Below are 16,032 nucleotides of genomic sequence, written 5' to 3'. Positions count from 1 at the left end.
TATATATTTTATACTAAGATCCAATGATTCAAAAATATTAATACTATTTTTTTTGAAAAAAATAAATATTTATTTCTAAAAAATAGATGAGAATTTCATACAATGTATATTTCTGTATTTTATTGGATGTTTACAATCCAATCATAGTAATTTGATCTTTAATTTTAACTTCATACGTACATCAGGGGCTGGAGGGGCTGTACTTCCCCCCCAAATTAAGATATTTTTTGTTTTTTTACTAGAATTTTTTTTTGGTCAGGATAAGAAAAGTTTACGCAAAAACAGGGATAAAATTTTTTTCATTTGGGCAAATTATGTAACAGAAAATAAAATTTTATAATTAAAATTTCACTCCAAAAGAAATAATATTTGAAGTTTAATTTTTGATTTTTTTTTTATAAATAGCTTTGGATTTTTGAAATTTTTTATCAAACAATTAATATGGGAATTTTCATTTTTGATTTTTTTTTTTCGAAAAATTAAATTTCTATGAGTAACTGGATTTTTTTTTTAAATTCGAAAAATTTAATAGTTAAATTTTTATTTTTTCCAAAAAAAAAAATTTTTAATTTTTTTTTCTGCAAAATTTAATTCCCCCAACCCAATAAATATATATATAACATCCTGCAGACACCCCTATATTTGCAGTATTTCATAGGTGGATTTTCAAACTTTAATTTAAAATAAATATTTTATAAAAAATTATTCCATATGAAACCCCTAGAAATATGATTTAACTAATTTGTGGTGTCACTTTCCCCAAAGTTTCATAAGCTTTGTGCTAAAATTAAATATAAATATATTTTAATAAAATTTCACAGATTTATTATATATTAAGACCATACAAAGGACCAAAAATTGATAAACCTCTTGTAAAAAGTAGGGGCATCAGTCCCACCCTAATATGTATATATCTGCTACATTCATATATAAGAGTCATGAAAGATAATTCAGACAAAATCATCATCATAATGTACATACTCCTAGAAAGATGTATATATGAAAACTGGAGTGATAAATGAAGATTGTGTTTATATAGTAAATATAAGAGCTCACTGCTCATATAATATTATTATTACATAATTCGCCAAAACTTACTTTCTGTTGGTTCTTTTTCTTCATTCTTTTACTTATCTTGGCTGTATAAATTAGATAAGAATGTATAACAGTTGTTTAATCCTTTTCTTGTAAGTATGTATTGAGTCTTTTGTTGGAGAGATATTATGTGGATAATAACGTATCATATATATTTATATGTTTACAAATATTGTACTTCTCATTTAATACAAGTCTATGCGGAATCTTCATGAGTCTTTACAAAGAAACCAAAAAACCTCTTTTACATATGTATGTATATTGTTTATGCTTTTATTTTATATGTATTTTATATACATACATAATATTAAGACTGGATTTGACCCTACATAGCCCCTTAATAAAACTCGTCTTTTGTTTGTAGTTACTGATTACTTCAATCATGGGTTTTAAGTTTTGGGAAGGACCCTCCCCTTCCTACCTCCCCTAGATAATCTATCAATAGTTGTACTTATTTATTTTGTTTTTCAAGGATGCGATTATCATTATATAATTTTTGAAGAGAGAGCATCAACATATAAAGTAACCAGATGCGCGCTTACTCATGAAAAATGCACTAATAATTTGTTGAGGTGTTATAAGTGTAAGTTCATGTTGGAATTGGAGTGAAGAGGAGGATCAACGTTGGAGCCAATTTTGTAAGCCCCATTACAAGGTACGGACTAGTATTTGTATTAATTTCCTTTCTTTCAAAACAACTAGTAGCTAATTTTATCAAACTTCATAACGGTTATCACATAAGTTTTCAGTTTTATTTTTAAATACTGGCAGCTGGTTATGTTTTTTCAACTCTCTAGTCATTGTTTCCTAAGCTTTCAAAAGGAAACAATTATGAACAGTTCTATGATTACTAATAATGTTTTCATCAATCTATGCTTCATTTTTATGAAACTTCTCCCACTTTTGAATGGGTTCTGGCGCCCCTGACGCTCCTTACGTCCTTAACTCTTTGAACAACCCCTCCCAAGTTTGGAATCTTATAACTTCCATATTATAATAAAAATATGATTATGATATCATTATCTCCAAAGAGTGAGAAAGGTTATAAAAAACAGCTCAAGACAAAAGACACGGATATATTCGAATTTTATTGTACTTATAATCCCTGATCACAGTATAATCTTCATTAAATCTATTTTTTATTGATTCCTCTTAAAAACAAACAAAAAGATTTTAAAAGTTAGTTAGCTAATTGTTTTGCTCACCTGTTGGACATTTCTTCGCTTAATAGTATCAAATGTTCATAGTTGTATAAATAGACCTACATAATTCCTGTACAATTAGTAGACGTGCATAGCACTAATAATTAGAGTTTTAAATTCCCAATCATTCACTCGCACGGGATTTTATTTAGTAATTGGGAATCTCAACAAAAACATAATTTACCGAATCTGCTATCTTTCTTCTTTAATTATTGAGGAAAAAGCATGTGAGTATAAAGTAACCCCGAGTGTGTGTACCCATAAAAGTAGCATTGAAGGAATATACGTCTGAGCCCTTGATCGACTCAAAGTAAGGTTGAGCATCGATATCAAAACAACTCTTGTTTATTTCGTTGCTAAGTATGAAGTTGGATTTGTCTTTATTACTTTCCTTTGTCAATAATAAAATAAAATACTGTAACAGCTAAGGTGTTTTTCTAATTTCTTCAAAATGTCGGGGTTACTATGCTGTTGTTATTTTTACTTATCAACAGTGTATAGAATTTACAACTCTACGATTAAGAGGTAATATGTGTATAGTGGAAAAATTCACAGCGGACAAAAAAACTGTGTATGTAAATTTTCTGAGATAATTCTTTGTACACATGCATAGTGCACAACAAATAGGCAAGTAAAAATTAAATTTTATATTTGTATATTCATTGATTTGAAAGAAAATTGCCCTTTGTTTACAGAAATAATATTAATACTACTCATATTATGAAATCACTTATTTATTCTTTTAACTTAACGACCTGAAGTAGATTTGTTTTTAGTTTGGATTTGTTCTCGCACTAAAAACTCATATTTAACACCTAATGCTTTACAAATCCGCTTGTTTTATGCATTGAATGAAATTAAGTTTTGATGTCAGTACCATAATTGATATTAATAGTACTATACCTTTCAATACTCTACTTGGGTAAATATATATGACAAGAAAGGGTTACTCATGATCACTCCTTGGGGCGTCTGGACGATTTTTGTGTTTGTGAAATGAGGACAAGGGTGCTAGTAGATTCATTCCGTGTCTTTTAATTCCAAGTAAATTTATTACCTCTAAAATTCATTACTGGACATTTCATTCCCATTTTGAAGAGGGATATTTAGAGACATTACACAGTTTATGTTTCTAAACTATTTGGTAGTTTATGCGAAATGATGTACAAGGAGGGATTGGTAGTCGGTATTGGAGATGACTAGCGATGGATTTGATTTATAGGGGTTTTGGTTTATAAATGATTTTTTTGCTCTCCTTACTATACGTAAGCATATGCAAGTTCCTCAGCCCCCCTTCTATATTGGTGCACAAAAACTCCTTATTATTCAGAAATATAAGCCGTATGACGCCAAAAAGTATCCCTCTTCAAAGTTAGAATGAAACGTTGGAGGATGAATTTTGCAGGGAATGAACTTCTAATAATGAATCTACGAGGAAAATACTTGCTTAAAACCTGTATCAATGTATCAATATACCAAACAACTCTAGTAAAGAGTATTTCTTAATTGATTCGCCTATTAGGCATATGAATGAATAATATATGTACGAGAATTAATCAATTCTCTAAATTTTTATTTAACCTAATTTTTTATCCATTATTTAGCTGTTTTTTTAAAGTAATATTTGGCTATGTTATATGTACGTACATACTACATTCCAGATAGGCACCTATATTTATCCTTTTATTTTATTTTTGTTATCGTATTAGTATGGATATAAGTGAAATGCTCATAAATAATATGAAGACATTACTACACACAGCATAGTATCATATAAATGTAACGAAGAACATTTTACAAAAATCTTTTCTATTTTATATTATGTACATTCACTTATCCATAAACTTATCTTTCTGATAAATGGTCAGTCTCCTCTTGCTCTTAAAGGTGCATAAAATGTACTTATTACACTTTTATATATAAAGTAATTGCTTGGTTTTTAATATATGTATAAATGTAAAAAGTAATTTACTTGTTTAGTCAGAAGTGATCTGACTCTATCCCCACTTGTGGCATCCTTTCCAATAAAAAGTAACTCTTTGTAGGCTGATGATGTTTATTCGATAGCAATCTATCCCTGTGTACTGGTATAAATATTCTTCAATAGATGTTTAGAAGCATCTTAGTAGTTTCATTATGTATAAGATGTTGCACACATATCTGAAAGAATATAAATATTTTTTGAAATACATTTTGTACATGAGTAATAAAAAATTTAATAAAGTGTCATTATTAATACAATAATTTTTCTTGGTACACTTATCATAGTCAAAAGTAAGATCATTCAAAGAATGTTTAATATTGCATCTACCTCATCAAAATTACTCTGAACTCTTATTTTAAAATTATACACTTGATTCTATGGTTGCAAATTATACAATCAGTTTAAACATGTTACAACAACAAAAATTATAACTTTGAGAGACGTCATATCCTCTGACAGAGATAAATGTTAACTATAATAGTGCTTGCAGGAATTTCAACACTTTTTCAAGCATCTAGTACAACTTTGTTAAGAACAAAATTTGAGGTTGATTTAATTTATAACTATTTAGGGTATAATTGCAAAAAACTATTGTTATTTATGAATAAGATGAAAATATGTGGTGTATTTTTCTTTGTTTCAAGAGAGAGATAACATTATGTGTTGTCGATTATACGTTTTTAATGTTTTGTATCAAATGGACCTCTCAAAATTTAATAGCTTCTTACTGTTAACATATATAGTCTTCTTACATCTTCTTCATCCATATCGGTGGGGTACTTTTTTCGTAATCCTGCATAGATACAGACAAACAAATAACCTGGACCTTTTAAAGTTTAATGGCTTCTTACAGTTAATCTATATAGTCGTACTTAAAAGTTGTACAAAAACGGGTTGTTGATTTTTCCGTAATCTTGCTTACAAACAGACAAACTAATAATCTTGATCTGTCAAAATTTAATGTTTTATTACTGTTAATATGAATAATCTTCCTACAAGGTTTTAGTAAATTCGGTCTGTAACTTTTATGTAATACTGCTTACAAACAAATAAACTAACAAACAACCCGAGGTGAAAACACAACATCCGTCCAACTTTGTAAGTGGAGGTAATAAATGGGGCTCTAGTAACTGAACTGAAAACCAGGCATTCACACATTATTGTATAATATACATATGGATATATATGATTATTCAAAAAAGGCTTTATTGGACTTTTTATTGTTGCTTTCAACCTTAATATGAATATATGCACATATATACTCATGTATGTACATCGAATCTTTATTACAGTCTACGTGTCGTGACTTTTAACGAAATCATTTTAAATTGTGTTATAGAATTTCATATTTATATACGTATAAGTTTATTATATGGAAAAAAAAAAGTAATTCTACATACTATATTTGCAAATTACTTCATTTTTCTAAAAAGGACTAAATCTTGTTTAAAATAATATGAAGATACTCGATACATAAATAGATACCTGGAGTTATTTCTGTTTGTTTTTTCTTATTTACTTTTCCAGTTACAGTAACTTAAACTAACTTTAATAATTTCAAAATGTATAATATTTGTTTCTTTTACAACCAAAATTTTAGAGTGGGACATTAAAAGTTTCTATATATATATATGTATATGATTGTAAATTAATATATGTGCGCTAATTTAATTAAAAAGTTATAATTTTCCATTGTATCTCAGTATACAATCCTTTTTAGTCAAATTACTAAAACCATTGTATGAATTAAAAACTTTTAGGCTTTCCGGTGATTTTATCTATGTATGTAATATGAAAAGGTTTTGTTTTGTTAAATGTTTCTTGTTTTGATCAGAGAAGATCCCACAAAAAGATGAATTTGTAAACACATTGTAGTTACTGTCATTCAATATTGAATTGATCATGACCCTTTCACTGCTACAAACAAGACACAATTGAAACACAGAAACTCTTCATTCAGAAAAGGAGAATTGTTGTGGACTGAAGATAATAATATGCTACGTTCTTACAAATAAATTGTCCATGGGTATGTTCTAAAATTATACACGTATCTACGGGTATTTACACATGATATAAGTGGAAAACTTACCTTAGAACTTCAATTTTGGTCTATAAGCATAATATCCCTTACAATGATGAGATACAAAAGATGCATTTAGTGCACTAAAAAATGAAATTTATTAGAATTTAAGGTGATTTTTTTTTTCTGTTGGTACATTTGTCACTTTTTAAAAAAATCCCATTCATTATATCTATAAAACTATTTCATCAATAGTCATATAAAAAAAAGCATAAGACTTAAAACTAAGAATAAATACTAAAGGAAAAGTAAAAAACCACTTGAAGAAAATATTTGATTTCATGCTCAATTAACCTTAAAACTTTAAAAAAACTCCTTTTTTGTTCTTTTTATATTGATTCAAACTAATTATACAAGTGCAAAAAATTAATTACTTAACTAATCCTCATTCGATTAAAAAACTATCATTTTTATCATAATTCAGTCTTTGAATAACACACTTGAATCTGTGATGGTACCTGTATAAAGCATTTATATTTAAATAATTCTTTTTGTTCATTTATAAGGATATTCCCACATATCATATATATTATGGAGGTAAAATAATGTTCAAAAAATAATTTTAAAAAATATCTCAAAGATTTATCAGCATTTTTTGTTTAGCAAATCAACCTTGATAAATATTGATTATAATTAAATATTATGTATTTATATATATATATATATATATATATATGTACTAGCAAAATATGAGAAAATTTACGAGGTAAATGCATTAAATTGCAAAAATAAAACTATAAATTATGATTTGATATTATCTATGAGTAAATATTTTGTAGTATTTGTGCTAATGAAAGATTTTAATTTATTTAAAAGTGGAATTTAAATAATAACTCTTTTAAAATTTAAAGTTGAGTAGTTAAGAACAAATAATGGATCTGTGCAAGGGAAAAACTAAGTTTATCGATTAAAAAAGGAAAAAAAGTTAATGCAGGTGTTTTTTTTTGTTTTTTTTCATTACTTAATCAGTCGTGGGTGTCTTAACATCTACTTCTAAAAAAGAATGTTCGCCTATCTGGTGTAAATTGATTAAAAAATGCACAATAAATATATAAGTATTTTAATATAATTAAAATATTTTCTCGGCAATAATTCTATTTTAAATGTAGATGGTTCTCCTCTTTATAAAAATAATTTATTTTCTACCCCCAAAATCATATAAAAGTCAGCGGATAATAACATTGTACGTAATTCAGTAGCACCACATGTCTCGCTTGCACTTTATCCTTGTACTCTAACACAAATTTCATTTCTAGACTTAAGAAATGAAAGCGGGAATTAAATTAAAACAATCGAGTCATAAATATCTTAAGCAGTTAAAATATATTTTTAGGGTTGATTTGCTATTTTTATCTCATCAGAATAGTAACTTATAAATAAAGTTGTATTAATTCTTGAGGAAATTTATCACACGATTGATTACTCCCAATTCTCTAATTATTTATATCACCAAAAAAAAAAAAAAAAAAAAAAATAGCCGTATTGGGTACAAAAAAGAAAAATAAGTACATGTTTCATTTATTAATTATTCTTTCCATAAATAATTCGTCACTTTTATTTAGTTGAGCCATATAGAACTTGCCTACGAGAAATATAATGTACTTCTATACGCCATTTTTGTTTCTTTTATATATCTATCTATATATATAAGATTCAAGAAACAAGATGAATTGAAAAACATCAAGAAATCAATTTACTTTCTTTAGATAGTTTCCGTGCTTAAAAAAAGAAAAGAAAGAAATCAAATTATTGGCATATATATAGATTACCCTTGAACGCAGTAGTTGTATTTGAAATTAAATTTTCACTTCTTAATTATGTACATATACATATATAGTAGGGTGAAATTAGTAGCCAAGAAACGAGTTACAAATTTAAAATGAGGCCCGAAACCAATTTGTAGATTCTAATGCAAAGGTTTTCACTTTCACGAAGAAAAAAGAAGCTACCTCGAAAACCAAACCAAACGGGTACATGGTCCACAGAATCCGAAGGCTTCCAAAAGGTGTCTTTTTTAACAGAATCATAAATAATTTTAGGAAAATATTGACATAGTATAATTTCACTTTTGTGTGTTCCTTTTAATTTAGAGATTTTAGTTTTTTTATACAATATGTTTTGCTTGTATATTTATAGTAAATATGGTTTTACTTCGGTGTACTAAGTTTAGACTTTAATATTTTTTTTATCCATCAATACGTAGTTTTTATATAGATTATAGTAAATATTGCAATTTTTCAGAATTATTTTTCCTTTTTTTTTTTTTAACAAATGATTGTTTTTGGAAAAATGGTATAAATGCTTTCTAATCATTATAATTTAATCTAACGTATATATTTTGCACAAAAAGTTATTAGACAGATTTTAAACATCACAAATGGGATTTTCATTATTTTTTGTCACTTTTTCAAAATTTCTTCGGGCCTCTACATAAGATAAATATTAACAAATACTTCAATAAAATTGCACAAATGTGTGTGTTAGGCGGTCCATATACAGTAATAAAAAAGGATAATCTGTTTTTGGAAAGTCCGCTTCATCCTAGTATAGTTATTTGAAACTTCTAACAATACATCTTTGAATGCTTTAAAGATCATTGAATATAAAAAACCCTTTATTTATTCTACCATTGGTCCCCCACCCTTTCTGCTATTGATGTTGTTCTTTTCTTGTTATGCTGATAATTTCTTTTGATTTTTGCTCTTTATGTCTTTTGCTATGAGCTAGAAAATTTCCTTTTTGTATTCCCAAGGAAATGTGTATAATACATATGTTATACATGTATGTAAATATGCATGGTCTTTTCATCAATAAAAACTACACATGTATGTTTTTTTGTACTGTCCGAATGCAGGCTGTTTATAAAGGAACTAAACACGTAGTATTGACTCACGAGGAAATGTTTTTTTTTTTTTTTGCAATTACCAATTAATAAGACATCAAGTATATAAATACTCGATAGTAATTAAATGGGATCAAAAAGTATAAGAATATTATGTATTTATTTCTTCATGTCGGTCATGACACTTCATATAGTGTTTATAAGTAGGGAGGTTAATTTTGTAGAGGTTGAGGAGAAGGCGGGAGCGATACTTATAGTATTAGTTAAATAAAACAACTATTAACATCAGCTGTCAAGTATAAAATTTTGGTGAGAGAAAATGAATTGCAGCTATAATGAGGAGAATCTTACATATATAAAATAAAATTAGTATGGGAAAATATTAGAGTTATATAACTATATGCAGTGGTGTCGCTAGACCCTTGGGTTTTATCAATTATATATATATAATAAATCTATTAATATAAATAATAATGTAATTGTGCTGATAGTTTTTGGGACTAAGCCTCCCTCCCAAATGATGAAAACTTGCAACCCCTCTTGAAATTGTTCACTTTTGTTATCCGAGTTGAACTAAATCATCTTTAAGACCCTTTTATTTTGAATGGCAGTTTATAAACCACTCATTTGATGGATGCATGTAGTACATTCATTCATAGCTCATTAGTTTTGTAGCAAAATTAAAAAAATATATATATATTTATATGTTGTTATTAAGAAGTATGATTGACCTAGACTATATTTTTACCTTAAATAGCTCAAACATACTATTCTCTTATTTTGACAAACATTTTTTATTAATATTGCATCTAAGTTTTTTGGAAACCTGGCAATTGCTTGACTTTACCTATAAGCATTTCACCTCTAAAACCAAGAAATGTAAAATTTTATTTATATATATAATAATTAAATATCCCATATTTTTGATACAATAAATCAATTATGGGAATTCAGAACTCAGTGGTAGATTGAGTTACAGATCTGAAATTTCATTTTTGAATTTCCCAATAAAAGCTTATTTACATAGAAAATTTTATTTAAATCAGATTTTAAAAAGTAAAATTTTCATGGAAATAAGTCGAGTCAATGAGATGCGATCTACTTTAGTCTGATCCTTCACATCAACTCTGTGTAACTCCCCCACCCCTTTCTCCCCTTAACATACTTCATAAGAGACAAACTCACAACCTTCTCAACATAATGAGATATTCCATTTACTTTCATGACCCTCCAAAGAGCTAATTGTCCGAATATAATATAGAATAATATATTCTTCGTTTTGGGAAGTTATTTCCTTATTATTAAGAGGTTGCTATATTTGAATTTCAACTATCCACTGTCATAATCTCCAATTTTGAGATAGAAAGAGAAAATATGACGTGCGGGTAAACTTATATAGTCTACCCGAATGATTACCATTTCAATGTATTATGGTAGATTGAAAAATATTTTTTTATTCTAAACCCCTAATCAGTATTATAGATAGTAGAAATTTCCTACCACAAAAAATATTTTTCTTCCAAAAAAATTATTTTACCGATCTTAGGTTGAAGTTGTAGCATTTTTGATGTTTATAATAAGTTCCGGTGGCAACCGTCCTGTGTTGTTACTAACTCTCCCTGGTCCTAATTCTACTTACAAAATATAGAAATACCACATAACATAGAATATTCTTAGAAAGTATTTGTGTTTTAATCGTATTCATAAAAGAAATAATTGATAATTACTTCATGGGAGAGGGGGGGGGGGGCATATATGAAAAATATCCATTGGGATACATCGACTTTCCTAGAGTGAGATATTTTCGATCAAATGACTAGCCAATTAATGAGATTATTATGTATCAATGAATTTAAAAAACTTTCTCCCTTTTTTTATGATTGCATTGATAATAATAAAAGAAGTATTTATATAAGTTCATTAAGATATAAATACTTTATAAAAGAAGCACATGAATTCATATTTGTATGATTTTAATATCAGTATGTTCAAACTGAGTCAAAAGGAAATTGAAGGACATTTTCTGCATAGTTTTTATATATTCAATTCTTTTGTCATTTCAAATAAGTAAAAAAAGGACTCATATAACAATATGCAACAAAATGAAGATATCGAACGGCCTGCAGACTGAAACCCCCATTATTATTGTTATTTAAGCTGTAGAACACAAAAATTAACATTAAAACTTTCAACCCTCATAGGGTTGGCCATTAAACATCATTTTTTGATAAACCAAGTTTTTAGGTTGTGACTACGATTCAGTGCCATATTTCGACATGAATGAACTATTTGATGAAAATAAATAACAAATCGATACAAAGATTCAGCATTTGAAAAATGAATTATTTATTACTTTATCTTGATTAAAATCCATAAAAAATGTCTTCAATATTACAATAATATAGCATGGAAAAAATTGAATTGCTTATGAGTTTAAAACGATCAATTGATGGGAATATGAAACATTTTTAGACTTGATCTAAAACCTTGCACCTAAATTATTATTTATATTTGTATATATTATTAGTTATAAAATCATAACCAATTTAATCCCCTCCCCTGAAAAATTATTTTAATCTATATTCATGCAACTTTAACAATCTATCTTATTAAATTTCTTAATAAATATTAAAAAACTAAATAGGCCAAAAATCAATTTTTTTAAAGATTTTTTACTTGATATAAAAGTTTATTTACATATAAATTTGAAGAAAAAAAAATTGCTTCAATGTAAGATATTTCATTTTTTTTCTATTTTTTGGTGTTTACTTACATTTTTTATTAATTGCAATCAACATAAAGTAATAGATAGTTCATTTTTTAAATGCTGAAATGTTTTTATCAATTTGTTATTTCCTTTTATTTTTATGTATATAGTTCTTTCATGTCGAAATATGGTTAGTTATACTCTAAAAACTTTATTTAAAAAAGAAAAACCTTTAAAGGCCAAACCTGTTAAGGTTAAAATTTTAATGGTCAATTTTGTTATTTAGGCTTAAATAACAATAATAAATTTAGGTGTCAGCCTTCGGGCCAAAATAATACTGCATGATGTAATTATTGGCCAAAACTAGGTACTTAGTTCCAGATATCTCTGATTATATTCAACAGACATGAGGAGAAATGCCTTAATTAGATTTTTTTTGTGTGTGAGAATGTTAATAGTTTTTTCCATTTATTTTAGAGTACTATGCGTGGGTTTTTTTCTTTCACTTAAAGTAGTATTTGATAATTACACTAAAAAGAGTTGTGAAGTGAGCATATCAAAACAATAGGTAAATTATAATTATTTGTTATATAAGGGGGGATATGACGAAAGGAGATAGAGGCTACTGATTGATTGTACATATAAATATTTATAGGTAGACAAACAGGATTGCTGTTTCAGCTTTTTAAATATCTGCCAAAAAATATATCTGATAAAAAAGTAGATATGAGTGTTTTTGTATACCAATGTAATAAAAGTTATATAGTATATTTTATTTAATAGTTAGATTGGAAGAAGATTATTATATTGATATCTACTAAGTTCATTGTAGCTTTTCGTTCAAAAACAAATGAAAGATAAAAAATCATAAAGTAATATTCTGAGGGGTGTGACTAAAAGAAAACATAGAAAAAAAACCCACGGGAAACAAAAAAGATGAAAGACACTAAAAAAAACCAACAAAAGCTAAAACTTTCAGTAAAATCTGAACACCTTGAATTTTAAACTTCAACAAGATATAATTTATTGATAACAATAAAATTAATGGTATAAATATATATGTGACAGAGCTATTACAATCATTAATGTGGCCGCCCTTAGTGGCAATGATGGTCTCCATGCGGCGGTGGAAGTACTGGCACCTGCTGCAAATAGAGTCTCAGTGCTGAATGGCAGTAGCATTGAGAGTTTTGGTGTTTGGATGGCGAACACTGCAGGCTTTTCCCTCAAGCTTCATTCAAAGGTGTAGTCGAGGGGATTGGCACCAGGGTTGGTGGGTGGCCAAAAGTATCAAAAAAGAGTAAAAATCATGGTTTTATTTTATTGCAAGTGTCACAAGGAGCCTTTCCACTCTCAAAAAAGGCTCTTTACACCGACTTCTTTGATAGTTCTCCTGACAGTCTGGTGTGAACCCCCGAGATCTCTTGGATGACCCCTCATGGACTAGAGGAGATTGCTTTGGCTGTTTTCTTTAAATTCTCCGGGTCATGTTTGCTCTTTTCGACAAAGCCCTTCTTCCTCTCCAACGTTTCAGACATACTGACGACGTAGACTGTAGTCCTGGAGACGCCCAACTGCTTGGAGTGCGCATATGAAAATTTGCCAATCATGTTCAAGTATAGTTTTCTCGATTTATAAAAAAAGCTAAGGAGCTCAAGTTTGTTTTGTTTTGTTACTAATTGCTTATGTCTTTATATGTCGATATATGAATTTATTTCAATCACTGAACATTCATTAATTATTGTATTAGATAGTTTTCAGATATCAATGGACTACCCGGTAGGCTAGAGTGGCCCTAAAAAATCTATGTTTTTACTTTTATCCGTCTCACCCTGACATTTTACTCCCTTCAAAATAAAACTTCGATATGCAAAATATTTTTGACTATAATTAATATTTAATTGTGGTCCTGCCTTATTAATCTTTTGCCCTATATTGACAAATTAGGCGGAGTTTTGTCTGTGAATGTAAATAAATTACTTGTTTAGTAGCTTAGGTATATAAAAATATTTATAACAGCAATTAGATTATTTATTATTGATTGTATTTCAAACTAATTTATCTACAAAACCAACCATTTCTTTGGTGTACTATTTTCTTCGGGGTTATGGATAAATTTTAATTTTTTTCCACTTTTCATTTGTGATTAAAAATAAAAACGTCAACAAAATATTGGGAACTTTTCAATTTCGTAAAAAATTTAAGTGCCGAGCCAAAGAATTCTCTGAATGTCATGCTAATACATGCGAAAGAATACATTTTCACTATTAAAACTGATGAAGAGAGCAATAAAATTAAAATTAAATGATTGATTTATTAAGAACACAATAGGTACCATCCTAGTATTGGTGTTACCTAAATATATTTTAAATGTACATATAAAAAAAAGAGACAATGAATATTCTATCCAAGTTAACGTCTCTAAGTAGAATAATGGGAGGGAAACGAGGCTATTTGGCGCACTACTTTCATTTTTTTTGTAATATTCAGCTTGTAGAAGTGACATTTTTAAAATATAAATTGAATATACCAATTTTGGTAGCAACTTGATTACATAGTTAAGGGTGTTTTATCTATGATAGCAATCACGATATTGACATTTTTTTGTCATCTTAACGGCAAATTTAGATAGTAGTGATTATCCAAAAAATATAAGTACTTATTGTTATAATCGAAAAAAATAAATTAGTTTCTTAATAAGTATATAGAAAATCAATAATACATTTATCAATCATAAGATAATCAAAGAGATGTCATCTATTGGTATTTTGGATTAAAGTAATTGTTATTTTTTCCTTTGAGGTTTTGCATATTTGTATTTTAATAGTAAATTATTTAAGTATTATAATAGGTGGGAGAGTCTTATTTGTACAAGGTAAGTTAGTTATAATTGTCTTTTCCTTTCTAAACAATTAGTTACTAAAATTTCCTATGTTTTTTTAAGAAAACATAATGATTGCCTCAGGTTTCGAGATACCCTTCTTTTCTTTTGGTAACAAAAATTAGAAATTTGTATAATCTGTTGAGGATAATGCTGTTGACTATATATCTACTGGTAGTCTTCTCTGTTAGTACTGAGTATCACTTCTCATAATTTATTAGAGGAACATTTTCTGACTGACCAAATAAGGTATAATTTCTTATAAGTCTTTGATGATGCAAAAAACCTCAAGTTCTTATTCCTTTTCTCCCATAATTAATTTCCAAGTAGAACATTTAAGAGTTGCTGCTTGCAATATCCTATTTGAATAGGTATTAATAAAGCTGCTTAAATCTTGAGTACCTTAATGTTTATACGAACTGTTCTTGGGCAACGCTCTAAGAAGCTTGCTATTTGGAGCATATTTCACTTTTTGAATATTATTCAGCTTGTATCTAGATATGATAATGTGATTAAAACAACATGCAACATTTGATACTAATTTAATAAAAAAAACTTTATTGGTACTCTAGCTGGTATATCATTTTAATATGTATTCAATTTTTTGGAACTCAGTTATCCCTTTGTTGGGGCAAGTTAGTACAGTAATGAAGACCAATCAATCAAAAATGATATTATCTCTAACTAGCCATACTCTCGCTTTCAATATAAATATTATTTTTTTATATTCCTTTTATTGGTCAAATAGAGTTGCACTGATTAAGTATAAGTAAACATTACAGTATTACAATTATTTCATCTGACCTAGTCATTAGTACATTAAGTGCATTTCCATTGCTTGGAACGACCAAGACAAGCACCTACGCACATTGAGTTTTTAAAAATAATTTCTCCCGAGTGCTTTTTCGATTCAGCAACGTCGTTATTTAAAATTAACTTGTTTTGTAAAAATTGAATTTATAATGGTAGTTTGTTAATAATCAATGGTCAAGAAAATGAGTTGTAGCCCAGAATTGAGTCTTCATAGCAGTAAGCATGCTGAAGCTTTATCCCAAAAGAATTTGTAGTAAAATAAATTTACCCCAAACTATTTTTTTTCTTTTTTGGATATTTTTTGAAAATCTGAAATAAAAAATAATTCAAAAATTAAAATGTTTTGGAAAACAATTTCAAATAATAAATTTTTCTGGGAAAAAAATCAGGTATTAATGAAAAGATATATTTGTAGGAAAAAAATTCAA

The 16,032-nt window shown here is 27.7% G+C and overlaps 1 protein-coding gene across 3 annotated transcripts in view; it reads right to left on the bottom strand.

Annotated features, from left to right (window-relative positions):
• The window catches only part of LOC121117372 (uncharacterized), a 220,788-nt gene that overhangs the window by 107,673 nt on the left and 97,083 nt on the right, over positions 1 to 16,032 (bottom strand). For 2 of the 3 annotated variants that reach the window (XM_071888142.1, XM_040711785.2), the window contains one exon: positions 4,270 to 4,457. The gene's annotated coding sequence lies outside the window, so the exon portion shown is untranslated. Of the gene's footprint in view, positions 1 to 4,269; positions 4,458 to 6,370; positions 6,445 to 16,032 lie in introns of all 3 variants that reach the window. The other variant, XM_071888144.1, reaches the window with a different exon arrangement.

The sequence above is a fragment of the Lepeophtheirus salmonis genome, chromosome 1 (genome assembly GCF_016086655.4).
Source record: "Lepeophtheirus salmonis chromosome 1, UVic_Lsal_1.4, whole genome shotgun sequence".
Lineage (NCBI taxonomy): Eukaryota > Metazoa > Arthropoda > Copepoda > Siphonostomatoida > Caligidae > Lepeophtheirus > Lepeophtheirus salmonis.
This window is presented reverse-complemented; position numbering and strand designations above follow the sequence as displayed.